General features: G+C 40.1%; 1 protein-coding gene across 1 annotated transcript in view; it reads left to right on the forward strand.

Moving 5' to 3' along the window:
- The first annotated feature begins 235 nt into the window (after positions 1-235).
- Ddx42 (DEAD-box helicase 42) overlaps positions 236-14,870 on the forward strand; it is a 42,834-nt gene continuing 28,199 nt past the window's right edge. Inside the window, exon 1 of the mRNA XM_036195480.1 lies at positions 236-385. The gene's annotated coding sequence lies outside the window, so the exon portion shown is untranslated. The remainder of the gene's footprint in view (positions 386-14,870) is intronic.

A 14,870-nucleotide genomic window follows, 5' to 3' on the forward strand; every position in this document is an offset into this window, starting at 1 on the left:
TCCTGCCTCTGCCTCCTGAGTGCTGGGACTCAAAGCCACCACCGCTCGGCCCAGATCTGCTCTCTTAACGTGGTCCATAACCAGTCTCCATCCAGAACCAGGCGCCTGTCCAGAGTGTGTGACGCGCCTATGACGTGTGCCGGAATCTGAAGGGCGGGCGTAATTGGCGCCTTTCGGGAGCCGTAGCCCCAAGCCACACCCTTCGGCTCGCGCATGTCAGAAGCGCGTCCCCCTCCCCCTCCAGTCAGCAACGGGCCGAGAGGCGGCGGCGAAGGGGGCGGAGGAGGAGCGCTGCTGGACGCGGCCCCGCTCCGCGCGTACTCAGGGCCGTGGGGTTCTTTCGCGCCGACCGTAGTCGCAGCAGCATCTGGAGCCGCAGCAGCAGGTTTGTGGGAAGGGCTTTCCAGACGCGGGGCCGCTAGCGCCGGGGGCACGGGAGGTAACTGGGGCCTGGCGAGGGCGGAGGAACCGCGGCCTCGCTTAACAAAGAATCGGCGGAGCCTCGGCCCCCGGGCGGCTGCGGGGGTCCGGGGAGAGACAGGTGCGCCGGCTGGAGCCCCGAGGGAGGCCCTCCCGAGCTGCGTTGCCTTCCCGCGGCTCGGCTCCTCGCACGTCTGATCGGGGCCCACTTGGCGGCTTTCCGGAGGCGGTGCCTGCTGGGCCACAGGAAGGGATTTTCAGGGTGCTGGGCGCCTAGGCTGTGAGCGCCAGTGGGAGGAGGAGGAGGATCCCCGGAGTTAGGTGTTGAGCCCGCAGGCCCACAAATAGGGGGTTCTCGGTAGCGGAAGTTGACATAGAAGGCTGTAGAAGTCATTGATCTTTGTGAAACCTTGAGTAGATCGTGATTGGCATCACCATAGTTACAAACTTTTTGCGACCTACCTGATGTGAGTAAATAATATATACGGATTACAAGCAGGTCCCAGAACCGTAGTGACAAATTATACTAGTCAGAGTTGAGAGGCGTGTGTAAGCTTTTCTGTCATTTTAGCGTTTTCTCTCTTTGCCCCTACTCCTTTAGGCTGCCGTGTCGGTTTCCTGTGGCTTCCCTACGTGTTTTTATTTTTTAATAAGTGGTATTTCTCTATTATCCCCTACACATACCTTCTGAACGGCAGGGACTATGTTATAATTTGCTTAAACTTTGTAGAGCCCAGTCCTGTACCGGGCAGGTAGGACGTAAGCAGTAAGTGTTTGATACATTTATTCTTCTAATGGTGAAAATATTATTTTCCTTTACCTAGAAGAATTACATGGCCTAATGTGATGCATTAAAACAAATTTAATTGTTGCCTCTGTGCCTGTTCTCTCTTGCACTGCTTAAGTATTAATAACTCTGTGACCCCCTGCGCTCATGATATTTTTTTTTTAAATACTTTTTTTTTTTTTTTTTTCTCGAGACAGGGTTTCTGTGTGTAGCTTTGCGCCTTTCCTGCATCTTGATTTGTAGACCAGGCTGGCCTCGAACTCACAGAGATCCGCCTGCCTCTGCCTCCCAAGTGCTGGGTTAAAGGCGTGCACCAACACTGCCTGACTTTAAATACATTTTTTTACACATATTTATGTATGTATGTATACCATACCCTTCTGTAGAGGTCAGAGGCCAACCCGTGGGTCCTGAGGCTCGAACTCAGATCCGGCTTGGTGTCAAGCACCTTTACCCTCCAAACCATTTCACCAGTCCCCTTATGAAACTTTTTGATGAGCAATAAGAGAAAAAATTATGTTACACTATGTTACAGGATAACCTGTACCTGCAAAGGAGGCTTAGAGAAACTTCAATTTGCAAAAGAGTGGTCAGGGGAGCCATTTCAGGTACACTAATGATATTTAAGCAGGCTAAAAGATGATGGGAAGTCTACCCATGGATGCATTCCTTTGAATGTTCTGAGCAAGGGAACAGCAATCCTAAAGGCCTTGAAGGGGACAGAGCTGGTCCTGTTAGAGGAACAGTGTGTTTGTAGCATTTTGCAAATGAAGGAATTATAGGAGATAAGGCCAGTGAAGGAGAGAGGAAAACAGAACAACCAGGGCCTTTTAGACTGTTTTGAAGACTATATCTGCACTCTGCACAGAATGGGAGCTGTTACATTGCAACAATTCCATTCACTGTAATTTTAGATTGTGATAACCTTCAAATTTGTCTTCTGTCAATTTCATAGTTGTCCTTAGTTTCATTAAAACTGATAGGAAGCCAGGTGGTGGTGCGCACGCCTTTAATCCCAGCACTCGGGAGGCAGAGCCAGGCGGGTCTCTGTGAGTTCGAGGCCAGCCTGGTCTACCAAGTGAGTTCCAGGAAAGGCTCAAAGCTACACAGAGAAACGCTGTCTGGAAAAACAGAGAGAGAGAAAGAAAAGGAAAGAAAAACAAACCCGGTAGGACAGGAGTGCTTCTGAAGCAACTCTCACCTAGCACTCAGCTGTTCTAGGTTTGCAGTGTGATGAAATTCTTGATTTTTGTACAGCTTTACCTTAAAGAAGGTGACAAAAATAAAATTTGAATATAGCTGTTTACTATTGTGTTACAATTTCCCATTAAACCATTAAAGAAACTAACTGGCTACACAGTGTGTAAGATGTTCCCAAAGCAAATTATTGGGTAGAGTAGATAATAACCAGCTGTTCCTGTAGCTGTCTTATGAAACTTACCCCACTCATGGACTGGGTGATCTTGATATCTTGAGTGCTGGTAACACCTAAATGTGAGTCTGAGTTAAGAGAGCTGATATTATGAATTTAGCGGTAGAGAGATTGATTTCCGGAGAAATGATAAACATGTCTGTAGATGTGTATTGAGTGCAAGTTACCATGCTGCTTCATTAAATGTATTACTTTGATTTTTATTTATTGAGTTTGGGATAGTCCCACTCTTTAGACCATGTTGGTCTAGAACTCACTGTGTAGCCCAGTCTTTAACTCACAGGATCCTCCCTGTCAGCCTCTTGGGTACTGAATTTATAGGCGTGTGTCACCCTACTTTTTTCCCCTTTAACTCATTTTTTTACTTCAGGTTTTATGATAATTCTCACTATTTTGCAAATGGAAACTCTAGAGCTCACAGAGCTAAATAACATCTTTGAGATTCATGTTATTAGTGAAAGAACTAGAATTTGAATAAAGATTTCTTATTAAACCATCACATTTTGGTACCCAGACACCAAGTACGACTTTGTACCATCTTCATTTATCCTCGTCACTCAAGTTGTAGCTCCTCTTTAGACTGTATACGAAACATATGAATAATAAGTGTTTGCTCTTAAAAACCTGAGAGATTAAAGATAAGTATTCATTTATCCAAATGTATAGTGATTAAGAAATAACACAAATAATAAGTGTCAGGTGTTTACAGACCAGAGGAGTTTGACAGAAATGCCACTTTTTAAAGAAATCCCGTTCTTGTTGATGCTCTAAAATTGGTACTTAAATGAGCTGTGCAGGTGGACAGGACCTCAGTGGGTCAATAACAGGTTTACTTGGTGATTTACTCTAAGGAGTGGCAAGAGCTCGCTCTACCAGACTGCTTGGTTGTCTTTGAAACTGCATGTGCAGGAACTCCAGGTGGTGTGTGAGTGGTTAAAGTCATTACTGCCACAGTTCAATGCCTGAGTCCAGTCTGACTGTGAAAAGCCACCAACTTGAAGGGAGTGACCAAAGTATAATTGGTATTTGGAAGGTATGAGGCCAAGATCTGAAAGAAGAGGTTTTCTAAGTCTCTTAGCAAAGTAGAACAGTGAGTGCATTGGTTACACAGGGTTAGCAGACGATGCTGTTCGGCGAAAGGATGTAGAAATGCATTTTGTTCTCAGTTTGGTCTAATTTTTACTTCATTTTATACTCTCTACATAAAAGTCACTTTTTTATGTATTATGGAATGTTTGCTGGTTATAGATGGAGCTGGTTATAGATGGAGCTTATATCACATGATTTTTCCAGTACAACAGACATTCTTTTTTTTTTTTTTTTTTTACATAAAAACAGGTTATAATTAGAAAGTCCAGGGTTATTTTAAACAGTAAAATAATTTCTCGCAACAGACATTCTTGAAACAGTTTGGAACCTGTTGCCCTGTTAAGTGGCATTTATCCCTGAATCCTGACTTGCGTCTGCAGTAACTTACCTCTTGCCCTGCTCGCTTTCACTTCATAGTAAAATGGAATGGTTTCATTTTTTCCTCTCATAGACCACATTGAATTCCCTGGGGGCTTTTTGATTCTATGACTATATCCTCTGAGCCTAAAAAAAATAAGCACAAAATAAGTACTCTATATATTTTGCTATAATGATCACTCTAGTAGTAATGTAGGGGCTTGATAACGATCAGACTTCTTACAGAGTATTGCAATAGTGGAGGTAAAGATAGAAAGAAAGGCATATACTTAGTGTTAGGAGAAGCACAGATCAGGAATTGGTAGTGGTCAGTATGAAGCAGTGGTTACTATTACTAAAGTCTAGCTTGAGTTGATTCTTCTATGTGGATTTATTCTTTTCAAATTAGGTGTTTTAGTTTTTAAAAGGCTTTTTTTTCAGTGCTTGGAATGAAATCTAGGGCCTCACATATGCTAGACAAGTGCCACACCACTGAACTGTACAGCTTGTCTGGAATTTTCTTTTAAAACCAGGTAATATTCTGTTGTATGTATTATGTGTAAGATATTTTGTCTAACCATTCATCTGTCAGTGAACACTTGGGTGGCTGCTACCTTTTCCCTATTGCTATTAATGTTGTGGTGAACGTGAATGAAATTTGTTTTCGTTTTTTGGGGGGATGTATATTCAGTAGTGGAATTGCTGGATTATATGCCAATTCTATCTTCTTTTAGTTAAAAAAAAAAACAAATAAAAAACCAAAACATTTATTGACAGAATTCCAACTAGAATAAATATTTGTGGATTTTCTCCCTAATTCTGTCATAGATTTGTTTGTTGTTTGTTTTTGTGTTGTGTAAGTGCATACATTTAATATGAAGCTAAAGTAAAATAATTTTAAAATATTTATTGTGTTTAGAAGACAACTTGGAGGAGTTGGTTCTCTTTCCACCTTGTAGATCCCAAGGAATGAACTAAGGTTTTCAGACTTGGCAAGTGCTTAGCTATCTTGTTGGCCTTTCTTGATCTTCTTAAAGAAGATCACTAGTTGCCGGTTACTCAGCCGTTTTACATTCTACCAGCAATGTGCAACGGTTCCAGTTTCCCTATATCTCTGCTACCTTCACTTTACCAGTGTTTTATCCTCAATCCATGGACTTAATTTAGATGATTCCACTTTTTTGTTGATAGTGTAATAAAGACCTGAAGATGCCTTTTCTTGATCAGGCCTGATGAGTCTGTAGACGGTGTGGTAAAGTTGCCTTTCAACCTTGATGATCCGCACTGAATACAACAAATTGTCTTCTGTCTTCTTGTGGCAACTGTGCAGGGGGAATTGATAGCATAATGAAGCTTGTTTCTCTTGAGAGCACTTTTCTAAGGATACTTATGTTGCTTCTAGAGTGGTACTGTCTTGGGGACAACCAGAAAGTAGTAGGTGATGTGCTCATCTGTTTTTACTTATTTATTTTGTGGCATCTTTCAGTACTGCTTTGGCAAGAGCAAAAGGTTTCTTTGCTTTCAAGGATTTTGTTTTGTTTTTGTATCTGTTTTTTGAGACAGGGTCTCTGTGTATTCTTGGCTGGCCTGGAACTCAGAGATCTCATTGGCCATCACACCCAGCTAAGGATATCTTTTTAAAAAGCTGTTTTCTGGGGGATTTGCATTATGAGATAGCCCAATGTTTTTTAATAGTTGCCATCCTAATTGATAATGAAATGGTATCTCATTGTGGTTTTGATTTACATTTCCTTTGTTTGTGATGTATTTGAGATCCTTCTACTTTAGCCTTTTGAGTATTGACTTTACGAGTGTGCACCACCATGCCTGGCTTGCTTTCCATGTGGTTTACTGACTGACCAGTTACATGTTGTCTTTAGAGAAATCTATTCAAGTCTTTTACCCATGTAAAAAGTATTTTTGGGTTTTGTTTTTTTATTTTTTAATGTATATGAATGTTTTGCCTGCATGAATATGTATGCACATGTACATGCGTGCTTCCAGCAGAGCCAGAAGAGGGCATTTGGATCCCCTGAACTGTTGTGACAGTTGTGAGCCACCCTGTGGTGCTGGGAATCAAACCTGGCTGGCTTCTCTGTAAGAGCAGTAAGTACTCTTAACTTCTGGGCCACCTCTCAAGCCTTCTTCTCTTACCTTTTTATTTGTTTTTTGTTTTTTGATACAAGGTTTCTCTGTATAGCCTTGGCTGTCCTGAAACTCACTATGCAGACCAGGCTCTCTTCTAACTCACAGACATCCCCCTACCTGTGCCCCCCAGGTGCTGGGATTAAAAGCATGTGCTACCAGTGCCCAGCTCCCCCTTACCTATTTTTAAAACTGTATTTGTTGTTAAGTTTGTTTTTAGTGATGTTTACCTGAGGATAGGAAGCCATATGGTAATTATATGCCCTGAAACTTTAGTATGGTTCCATTTACTTTTCTGTCATCAATTTGAGAAGTATTTGTGGAGGCAGAGGTGAGATTTCAGAGCTGTTTGATACATGATTTCTAGCTTGGTGGGAAGAATAGTATAGTAGGCCAATTATTATAATCAAGGAAGGTGTGTGTGCATGTTTGTGCATCTGCATGTATGTTGCTCAAATTTCTAAAGGTCTTATAATAAAACCCAGGGCTTGATATTGAGGTAGATGCTGAAAGATCAGAGAGACAAAGGAACACGTCATGTCTTACCTCTAGGACTCCTCAGCCTGAAAGGCCTTCAGTTCCTGTCTCACTGGAACTCTCCTAATGCCTTATATACCTTTCTCCACCAAACCATCACTTCCTAATGCTGAGATTAAAGGCCTGTGACTTCCAAATACTGGGATGAAAGGTGTGCCACCACTGCCTGGCTCTGTTTCCCTCCTAGACTGAGTCAGTCTCATGTAGTCCAGGGTGTCTTTGAACTCACAGAGATCCAGACAGATCTCTGCTCCCAAGTGCTAGGATTAAAGGTGTGTGCCACCACTGCCTGACCACTATGTTTAATCTAGTGGCTTGTTCTGTCCTTTGGTCTTCAGGCAAATTTTATTAGTATACAACAAAATAATCACATTTCCCCTTTTTTGTCTAAAATAATGAAAGGTTATAACTAATATAAGAAAAACTATTACAATAAGTACATACAATATACAGTCAAGAATTACTTTAACAATGGCCAGTCCATAAACATTTTACAGATTGAGAGAAAATATTCCATTATTTGCCATATTTTGGTGAGTCCAAAGTGTTGTACCTAATTCACATTCTATTACCAACCAAAAACTTACCTTTTGATGTCTTTCAAACTTACACACTTTACACCTCTTAGTGAATTTCTTTTCTGAATTTGTTAACAAGGAAAACTATAACTATAATTATCTAATCTTCAACTCCCTCAGAGACCCAAGAAGGAAATAATATTAACTGAGTAAGTAGGAAGTACAAACAAGTGACTTCCAAAATATGTGAGAAATGACAGAAGCAGCTGGCTGCCTGGACAGTCACCCATTTTCTCTGCAATGTTAGGGTATCTATCTTCGGCCTACAGGCCTAGCATATCTGACAGACCGATCTGTGAAGCCAGATTTTCTGAATGGTTGTCCTACTTTTTTTGGGCAGAGTTCAGCATTCTTTTGTGTCCTGCTTGTCCCATTTTGGACAACATACTGTCAGCAGTCGAGGCAAAGCCATTTTCTTGCCCAGTGGCTAACTTTTGCTACAAAGAAAGTAAACTCCATATGGATGGTGCCCATCATCTTCTCTGAAGTAGATTGGTGCTGCCAGGAGCAGGCATTAAAAAAAAAAAAAAAAGAATATGTTATTAAAATATCTTAAATGCCATATTCTGTAGATCTCTGAAGTATTTGAAGATGACCTATCTATCTAAAATATATGTTTGACCTTGATGACATACCTAACCTGACTACAAGTTTGATTGTAATGACTAACTGCTAACTTACATTTCTTTATATCCTAATTAGTTAGCAGTAATAACTTTCAAGGACAAGCAATTTGTGTTACATTGTTAAATGAGCTGTATACCTTGAACAAGAGTAGAAATGTATGCATAGAACATTCTGACAGATTAATCTCAAATTTGTACCAATATACAAAAATCCAATCCAATGTAAAATATTTAAGACTGGTAGCTTTTTAAAAGTAGATTCAGTAATCTACCTTTTTATCTTATATTCATATTCTCCCTTTTTTCTTTTTAGAGTAGATTCAATTAACTTTTTATTCTGTTATTTCTATGTAATGCATTTCTATATCATATCCCTCTTTCTTCTTTTAGAGAGTGACTATGACTAATAACAATTTTAACCAATCTCTAAACAAAGACCAACGTCCATAGTCCTTTTTTTTTTTTTTTTTTTTTAAATGTGGGCATAGTTTTCTAGGCTATTTCCTCATGATTGGGGGTGCTGGTAGTCTTATGGGGATACAAAGAAAATTTAGGATTGTGATCAGGTCCTGGTTGGAGTAGTCTGTGAGGCTGTATCATCTCAGCTAGCCATCTCAATATTGTCTTGAGCAGTTTGTAGTCCAAAGCCTATCTTTGGATGGTGTTGGTCAGCTTAATGGTGTTATCATTGTCCTGATGGTATCGTTGTGGGGTCCCATCTTTTTGGAAACTTCAGAGATTGCATTAGGTCAGATTATTCTTTTCTTGGTAATTTTTTTCCAGGCAGTTCTCCCTTCTTTGGATGTTTATTTGTCCAAAGGTCTTTAAATTCCTCGGCATGGTTGTTTTTATTTTCCTGAAAAGACAAAAACAAAACCTTTCCCCAACCCTAACTTTGGGGAGTTTCCAAATCTAATCTTTATCAATTTTGATTTATGGTTTGTCCTTAAATTTTTGCTTTATTCTTCTAAAGATGTTCCATCATTCAGAGCAGTATAGTTTTTTTACAATAGGTATTAGGTTCTTTAATTGCTCTGAGGAGTTTCTTTCACTCACAGGAAAGGACTGAACAGAATTTGACATGGGAGCCTATGAGAGGTCCCTCTGAGAGTTTCCCAGCGATGGCAAAGGGTTACCCTGACTGCCACTTGTTGATCTATGTTCGTTAGTCCAATGTGTGCCTTTGTCACACCTTCTGCATAATCCAGAAGGGAGGGGCGTTCTGTTGGGATTATTCCTTGAGAAAACATTGTTTCTAGGAATGCCCTGTTTACAGTCCCTTTTTAGGTGACCTTGTTTACCTCAACATCTGACATTGCTATTTTTCTTGAAACCTCTGGAAATCAATTGTCCTATCCAAGCATCATCATGATCATGAGATTCAATATTAATTGTATCTCAGATCTATTCCTCCAAGATCTGGCCATTAATAGCCTAATTACCCTTTTGCATAGAGATTCAATGACTATCTGCCTAGCTTCTGAATTTGGTATCATTCTGTTTACTGCTGAAGTCAGTATTTGTAAGAAATTAGTGAAGGTTTCTTTTGGACCCTGTATAACTTTAGTAAATGATCAATTTTCTTTCCTGCTTCTTTAATTCCATCCCAAGCATTCAAGGCTGCCATGCGCATAAAGCCAGGGTGTGGTCATACAAAGATTATCTTGTATATCAGCATAATCGCCTTCTCCAAGAACTTGGTCTTGGGAAATTTTCATACCTCTAGCTCTACTTTGTTGTTCAATGGTCTTAGCCTCATCCTTCCACCAGGTCCTCCATTGTAATTGGGGACCAGCCTCTAAGATGGCTGTAACCAAATGTCTTCAGTCTTGAGGGATAATTCTATTACAAGTTGACCATGAGTTTAACATCTATCTGCTTCACAAAAGATAAGTGGATGCCATATGAGACTATTGCTTCTTTGAATCTCCTCAAATCTAGCATTTGCACAGGAGTCCCATCAGCTTGTACACATAGTCTTGGGAATATTTATCATTTGGCAGTTCCTGTAAGGTTACTGGATAGATTAAGGTTGGCTGTTTGAAAGCCTTAGGCTGTTTCTCTGTAACCTTATAATGCAATACTGAGATTGGTTCTCCTTTAAATTCTTCTGTCTGGGTCTGAATATCTCTATGATCTGTTTTAATAAGTTTTTCTAAAACTTTTATCTTAACACTCATATTAACCAGCTTTTTAATGATAAAACCGAAATGATCAAACAAATAGTATTTATAATTGACATTACATAAATCTCATCAACATTTTTTTAAAGATTTATTTATTTATTATGTATACAGTGTTCTGTCTGCCTGTGTCCCTGAAGGCCAGAAGAGGGCACCAGATTTCAATACAGGTGGTTGTGAGCCACCATGTGGTTGTTGGGAATTGAACTCAGGTCCTCTGGAAGAGCAGTCAGTGCTCTTAACCTCTGAGCCATCTCTCCAGCCCAATCTCATCAACATTTATTATCCTCTCATTTAATTGTTCCTTTTCAGACTGTTTAATGTATTACCAGAGACCAAACATTGTAAAAATGTTTCCCACTTTTTAATATGTGTGTGGGGACTTTCTTTTAACTAATTCCTCTCTTTAAGAAATCTTAACTGACTAAACAAATCTGCTGATAATGATGATTCAGATGATGGTGTGGCCCAAGGAAAGCCAAAACCCACTGGGAGAGGAAAGAAGCAAAAGATCCAGCCATCTGCATAGAGGAAGTGTGCGAAAGTGCCTAACTACTGTAGGTTTTTGAGCCCAAACCTATGGAGTTTGCTGCAGAGAGACTGCAACAAAAACTTAGCCAACAGGGTAGGGACTCCTGTCCAGGCATGGTGGAGACTCGGCTGCATGTACCTCCAGCCTGCGCCTGCGCCTTTTTCGTGAATTTGTGCCCAGATGTTGTTTAAATTTTAAATGGTTTTTTAATAAAAAAAAACAAAAACCCGGAACCAGATATTGGGGTATATGTTGAAAGATCAGAGAGACAAAGGAACAAGCCACTGCCACGTCTTACCTCTAGGACTCCTCAGTCTGAGAAGCTTCAGTTCTGTCTCCTCACACCTTACATACTTTCTCCATCCATCCATCACTTCCTGTCTCAACTCAGCCTTCCTAATGCTGAGATTAAAGGCCTGTGACTTCCAAATACTGGGATTAAAGGTATGTGCCACCACTGCCTGCCTCTCTCTCCTAGACTGAGTCAATCTCATGTATTCCAGGGTGATTTTGAAATCACAGAGATCTCTGCCTCCCAGTGATAGGATTAAAGGTGTGTGCCACTGTTGCCTGGCCTCTGTGTTTAATCTAGTGGCTTGTTCTGTCCTCTGATCTTCAGGCAAAGTTTATTAGGGTACACAATATATCACCACATGTGTGCATGTTTGTACGCACATGCTAGCAAGAGGGCACTTGTGTTTTGAACAGACACAAAAATAGCAGTGCTATAGTTAATTTTTAATATCCTTATCCTTTTGAATTGGTTAATCAGTGTTAATGGTTTTTTAAACATTGTGCTAGGAAATACAAATTGTTTTTTAAGAGCCTAAGTAAAGAGTGTTTATGTTTTTGTTTGGCCTGGAACTCACAGAGCTCCTCCTGCCTCTGAGCTCCACCACTGCCCTGTTTATCTTTTTTTTTTTTTTTTTTTAATTTTATACAACAAAGTAAAACCCAGGGCATTATGAACTTCCCCTTCTTATCTGTGTTAATCTCCATTCCTCAGATCTCGATGTAAGCATCTTTTCTCCTGCCTATTCCTAAATATCGACACACCCTGGATTTATATTGCCTCTTCTCACTGTGCCTTCCTTCTGCTGGCTTATCTATGTCAGTATTCTCAGATACAAACATGTCAATCAGTTAGCTCATCTGCAGTCCTCTTCTGCAGTCACTTGCTTTGGCATCTCCTTTGCTTTCCCAGCATTCATTGCTCTTTGAGTTTTGCATGTCCTGATGACAGCACAGACTGCTCAATCTTTAAAGCCTCCCAGTTTCTTCTCATCACTCTTTGACCATGCTGTCCTGTCCATTCTTTCTCTTCGATACCTAAATAAATGGTCCAGATCCACTACTTTTTCTTTTTTCTCCTCCTTTACAGGCATTTCTTAGTTCAAAATTCTGCTGTTTGGGACCAAAGCCAACAAAATATGACATATGTATGAAGCTGTTATGATGAAATACATTGATTTCAAACTTGTTAATTTATTCCCCCTGCTGTTTCTCATGCAGTCTCTCTTTTTTCTTTTTCTTTTTGGTTTTTTGAGGCAGAGTTTCTCTGTAGCTCTGGCTGTCCTGGAACTCACCCTGTAGACCAGGCTGGTCTTGAACTCAGAGATGTGCCGGCCTCTGCCTCCCAAGTGCTGGGATTAAAGGTGCATGCCACCACCACCCAGCTCATGCAGTCTTTCTGAAATATGTCCCTTTTTATTTAGAATTAATGATTATTTTAGCTGGAAATTTTTTTCTGTGCTATGTTCTTAGTATACTAAGTAAGCTAGGTTAACACGTTTCATATTTTAAGAATTATAAATCACAAATGGAACAGCACTTGATTGCTACTGAGTTCTGGATGGATTTGGGCTCCTGTTAACTTGAATTAAAATTTTCTCTACTTCTTTCTGTTTTAAGATAAGTTTTGGCCTGGCGTTGGTAGTGCATGCCTTTAATACCAGCACTCAGGAGGCAGAGGCAAGTGGATCTCTGTGGGTTCGAGGCCAGCCTGGTCTACAAAGCAAGTTCCAGGAAAGGCGCAAAGCTACACAGAGAAACCCTGTCTCAAAAAACCAAAAAAAAAAAAAAAAAAAGATAAGTTTTGCTATGTAGCCCAGGCTGGCCTCAAGCTTATTCCTACCTGGCCTCTGGAACACTGGACTTGTAGACATGCCCCATTTGTTCTAAAATGATGGCTGTTGGGTGCATCTATAATTTAATGCTCCTTCAGAATTTAATGTCATCTCCAAGAAAACTTTTGAATCTTTCACCTCTAATCAGCTTAGGAACCCCTCTCCAGCCACCAATAAACCTAGTGTACTTCCTTTGTTAGAAGATATTATGTTTTATTTGGTTTTGTTTTGCATTACTGAGATTGAACCCAGGGCTTCATGCATACTAGGCACATGTTCTATCCTACCACTGAGCAGATGCCCAGAATCTAAATACATTTGTTTCCTCAGCAGGCTTTCAGTCTTTGCTCATCCTTCCTCTTTCTGGTTTGTGATTTCTTTGGCTCATTAATATTTGTTATATATGCTATGACCTCCATAGTTTTGACCTGAGTGGGCCAACAGGGAATGAAGAAATGACAAAAACACATACAGAAAAGCTGAGTGAGACCAGGTGGGTCATGCACTATGTGATGGAGGTGTACTAACAGCTGGGAAACTCAATGGGCTTATTATACACAGCTGAACTAAGAGGCTAAACATAATCTAAGGATGACAATGGAAACCTCAAGTACTCTTCCAAGCCAGTTAAACTGAATGTCATATAGTAGTCAGACAACTTAGAGGTGACATGTAGGTAAGGGGCATAGTGCCAGGAAAATACAGAGTCTGTTCCTTATCTCTTCAGTCATGTTAAATGTCAACTTCATATTGGCTTCAGAGCCTATTATAAACATTTGATTTCCCTATTAATAATAAACAACAAAGCAGAAAAAGAAAAACAACTGCTGTTGGCATTTTGATAGCCTTCTAAATATATGTATCTAGCATATGCTTTTATATAAATAGAATCACACCACCCACCTTAATGCCCTCATTTTACTCAGTGTGTAATAGGCATGTCTGTAAATGTAAGTAGTCAATAAAATTTTAAAGTCTTAGAATGTATATTTCCTTGGCTAAACAATTAGCTTTTAAAAATTGTCCTAAGGAAATAAAGAAGATTTACAAAGACATATTATGAACCAGCAGTAGATCGTAGGATATCAAGTAAAGAGTCAGTAACAATGTTGTTTTCCATTTTGCTCAGACTTTGTGTTTGTGTATACACGTGCATGAAAATTACCAAAGGATATTACAATTCTATATCTAGAAAAAGAAGTTTCAAGTAGTCTTACTTTTGCTGGAGGGTGTGTGTGTGTGTGTGTGTGTGTGTGTGTGTGTGTGTGTGTTGGTTTGGTTTGGTTTGGTTTTGTTTTTCCGTTTTTTGAGACAGGATTTCTCTGTAGCTTTGGAGCCTGTCCTGGACTAGCTCTGTAGACCAGGCTGGCCTTGAACTCAGAGAGATGCACCTGCCTCTGCTTCCCGAGTGCTGGGATTACAGGCGTGCGCCACCACCACCCGGCAAGTATTGGGTTTTTTGAGACAGTCTCACTATGTGACACTGACTGACCTAGCTGGTCTCAGACTCAGAAAGATCCACCTGCTACAACCTCCTGGGTACAGGGACTAAAGGTGTGTGCCACTGTGCCCAGCCTCAGGTAGTTTGAAATTTTGTTCCTTTTTGCTGAGTAGTTTGTTTGTTGTTGTTTTGAGTTGGTTTGGTTTGGTTTTTGCTTTCCTCGAAAACTTAGGTAAATTATATTGTTTTGTTTTTAAAGATTTATTTATTTATTATATATTGTTTTGTTTTTAAAGATTTATTTATTTATTATATATGTAGTGCTTTGTCTGCATGCAGGCATGTATGACTGTAGGCCAGAAGAGGGTGCCAGATCTCATTACATATAGTGAGCCACCATATGGTTGCTAGAAATTGATTGCAGTACCTCTTAACCACTGAGCCATCTCTCCAGCCCCAATTGTATTGTTTTTAAAGTGTTTTGAGGCCAAGACTAAAAATAAATAAATAAATAAATAAACTGATTTTGTTGTTGCTAAGGACATTACATTGTAGTCTTTAACCATTGAATACTCAAAGCAGTTTATTTCTTGGTGGATGGTGTTCTAATGGGCAGT

The sequence above is a fragment of the Onychomys torridus genome, chromosome 8 (assembly GCF_903995425.1).
Source record: "Onychomys torridus chromosome 8, mOncTor1.1, whole genome shotgun sequence".
NCBI classification, from domain to species: domain Eukaryota; kingdom Metazoa; phylum Chordata; class Mammalia; order Rodentia; family Cricetidae; genus Onychomys; species Onychomys torridus.